General features: G+C 43.6%; 1 long non-coding RNA gene across 3 annotated transcripts in view; it reads left to right on the top strand.

The window, feature by feature from the left end:
- LOC144243149 (uncharacterized) overlaps positions 1–3,267 on the top strand; it is a 23,469-nt gene extending 20,202 nt beyond the window's left edge. The window contains exons 2-4 of one of the 3 annotated variants that reach the window (XR_013338549.1): positions 373–606; positions 1,547–1,621; positions 2,697–3,267. This is a non-coding gene — a long non-coding RNA (uncharacterized LOC144243149). Of the gene's footprint in view, positions 1–372; positions 607–1,546; positions 1,761–2,696 lie in introns of those variants that run through there. The other 2 variants (XR_013338550.1, XR_013338548.1) reach the window with 2 other exon arrangements.
- The last annotated feature ends 224 nt before the right edge of the window (positions 3,268–3,491 follow it).

Genomic DNA, 3,491 nt, shown 5'->3' with positions numbered 1-3,491 from the left:
TTTAACCAAACATTTTAAAAAATAAAAAAAAAAAAAATAAAAAAAAAAAAAAAAGGAAAAGAAAAGAACCAGACAGAAAGGAAGCTCCAAGATGCTAGAGATCATCTGAGTCTATCCCTTGCTGAAATGGTCCAGGTTGGCTGGGAGGGGCCACATTTGATGCACCTGCGGGTTTCTAGGCATGAGGTCATCTGGAGGAAGCAAGGTCAAGGGGGTTGCAGGCTACCATGTCCTCCTATCTGATCTCAGCAGTTCACTTTCACAGCTTACCCAGTGCTGCACAGGTTAGGATGAAAGTGTCCTGGCTGAGATTCCATCCAGATACTACTGGTTCTTCCATGATTAAACAGATAGTGCATTTTACTCCCACAGCCTCTTGAAGTCAGAGCTGGCCTTTGGCTCAGTGGGGCTCAAGACAAGACAGGGTGGAGTCCCTCCTCCGCCTCCTCCCGCCGCTCCCTCTCAGCCCCTGCAGAAAACCGGGATGAGGTATCCAGAGATTCAGCCTCTTGTTTTGGAAACATCCAGGATGTGGAAAGCCAAAGAAAGCCAAGAGGAGAGGGCTAATGACACAGACCAGGGAGCATATGTGGTTAAAACAGCTTGGTAGGTAAATGATTTAGGAAGTGAAACAAGGTAACTGCAAGCTGAGTGCAAAGTATGTTTGGAGACTAATCCTGTTGTCCTGGATTGGGACCCAGGAAATCTGGCTCTGCCGTTTACTCTGGGTGGCCTTGGGCAAGTCACCTCACAGCTCAGGTTTCTAGAAGTCTGTATATTAATGGGGTTGGACTACAGTCTCCATTCTCAGATGGGTACATTTAACCCCTGCTTACTTAGCTGTGAGAAGCTACAAGTCACTCATCTTCCCAGAATGCCAGTTTTACTTGCAGATTAGGAGGGACAGCTTTTTTTTTTTTTAACAGCTTAATGAGATAAAATTCACGTCCCATACAATCCACCCATTTCAAGCATACAATTCAATGGCTTTTAATATATTTACAGATTGTACAACAATCACACAATTAATTTGAAATCTTTCTGTCACCCCCCAAACAAACTCTGCACCCCTTAGCCATCCCTGTCACGGCCCCCAGCTCTCACTGCCCTGGCAACAGCTAATCTACTGTCTGTCTCTATGGATTTGCTGGTTCTGGGCATTTCAAATAAATGGAATCATCCAATATGTGATCTTGGGAGGATAATTTTTATATTAAAACAAACAGCTATGTTATGAAAAGCATGCAAAAAATACATTAATTTTTAAATCACAAAAGATATTTCAAAGAAATTTCCCATGTGTCTGGCAGCTTCATGCTAAAGAGTGCAGGCCTCTTTCAGGGACAGTGATTCATATTGCTCTGCCCCAGGGCCACTTTGTGAAAATTCTGGGGAGCACTGTGCTGAATGATCTTTTATCCCCATGGCAGCCCCAGCCTTGGGAGGATGCCGAGGCTCACCACGATAGACCTACGGCGAGACGGCTTTCCAGAAGGAACTGTCAGTGACCTTCTGTTATCATTTTTCTCCTTCATCCCTACCACAGGTTTACCTTCAGACCAACTGAAAAAAATAATAAGATGACACCAATATTGCAGCTTTCCATATAGAAGAATAACAGGTCGGGATGTCCACCCTGCCCACTTCTACCATTCCCCTAGCTTTGGGGAGAAGCATCTTGATCTGTTTTATTCCCTGAAGCCTCTTCAGTGCCTAGTGCAAATGACATGGAATGTCAGAGGGGCTCAATAAATATTTGCTGGAAGAATGAAGTGAATGAAAGAACGAAGGAAGAAGAGAGGGATGGGAGGAGAGGAGAAAGAAAGGAGGGAGGGAGGGAGAGAGGAAAGGGGAGAGGCAGGTCGTTAGTACAATCACACGTGGAGGTGAGGCTGTAAGAAGCACTCGTTGTTAGCGTTAGGAAGGTTGGTTTGTCTTCCAGATTTTACACTATGAAGGAACTGACTCTGCCCTTTCAGTTTCACCAAATAGGAAAGAAAAAAAAAAGTCATCATGGGTAAAGAAAGGAAATAGGAAGATGAGACAGAAGGGAGTCAAGGGTGTCCCATAGAAAAGGACTCTGAAGGGTGACTTGGGGGAAAAAGTAGACAAGAAGAAGCATCTTGTGTACCCCACTCAGGATTGTATAATAGGAAGAATTTTTTTTCCAGTATAAAGTCCTCACCCAACATGGGTGATAAAATATCCCCAGGATCCTACCTTACAAATGTGGCCAAAAAAGCAGCTCAGGGCTATTTCAACACAAAGAACCAATCACTTGCCAGAAACAGTGGTAAAGAAACATTCAAGTGTAGAACCCAAGGGCCACCAAGGCCAGAGGCAAAGGGGCAGCAAACTTGTTCTGTGGATTTAGCCTGTTCTGGCTGCCTAGACCCCCGGGTGCCTTGACCCAAAGGCTCTGAAGACAAGAAATGAATAAAATAGGTTTTTAAGCCACATGAAATCTATTAATTTAGACCCAAGGATTACCATTCTGATCTCTGAACTGATGCAAACCAGGGAACAGAAACATAAAGCCCACTTCTTTCCTTTTGTTTTGTTCAGCTTTTGCTAAGGTAAGCTGCATAACAAATATCCCCCAAATCTGAGTCTTACAACCACAACAGTAAAAGGTTGATTTCTTGCTCATGTTTCACATCTTCTATGGGTTAAGTATAGCTTTTATTTTATTCCAGAACCAAGGACAAAGGTGTAGCCCATCTCTGGGGCAAGCTGGTCTGGTAGCAGAGAAGATAAAGCAAGAAAACCGGTGGAGACATGTGCTGGCTCAGAAGTGGTGTATGCCACTTTGACTTGCATTCATTGGCCAGTGTCAGTCATATGCCCAAGCCAATGTCAATAAGGTGGAGAAAAACAATCCCCTCACAGAAAAAGCAGCAAATAATTACAAAGTATGGTCTACCACACTTTCCCAAACATTGCCAGAAAGACTAGGCTGTGCTTCTTGAAGGCAAAAATTGAGACTTTTCTCTTGCACCCCCATTGCCCAGCACAGAATCTGGCTATAGTGGAGTACTCGATAATGAAAGGATGGTGCCCACATAAGGACAGTGACTTTATCAAGACTAGAAGTCAGATATCCTGGTATCAGCCTGCTATCTTCCTATCATTACACCATGCTGAATTGTAGTCACCTAAAGGGCTTTGACCTTTTCAGAAATCATGAGAGCCCCAACTCAAGAACAAAACCAACTGTCAACTAAGCAATTTGAAGATGAAGGGGGGGGGTGAATATTAAACAAGGAAGCACAGAACTTTTGCATACATTGTCTCCTTTGGCCTTCCCAGAAACCCTGTGAGAAAGCCAGAGCAGGAACTATTTAGGCTGTTTTTGGTTTGGGGATTTTGTTGATTTGTTTGTTAGTTTTAGGGTTTGGTTTTGTTTTTCATCAAAAACAGCACTTAGGTAGAATGCAGTGGTTTAGAACACAGGCTCTACAATTACACAGCCTGGGTTTAGTCCTGGCTCT

The sequence above is a fragment of the Crocuta crocuta genome, unplaced genomic scaffold, assembly GCF_008692635.1.
Source record: "Crocuta crocuta isolate KB4526 unplaced genomic scaffold, BGI_CrCroc_1.0 scaffold26, whole genome shotgun sequence".
Classification (NCBI taxonomy): Eukaryota; Metazoa; Chordata; class Mammalia; order Carnivora; family Hyaenidae; genus Crocuta; species Crocuta crocuta.
The sequence above is the reverse complement of the archived record's forward strand: the minus strand, read 5'-3'. Positions and strand labels throughout refer to the sequence as shown.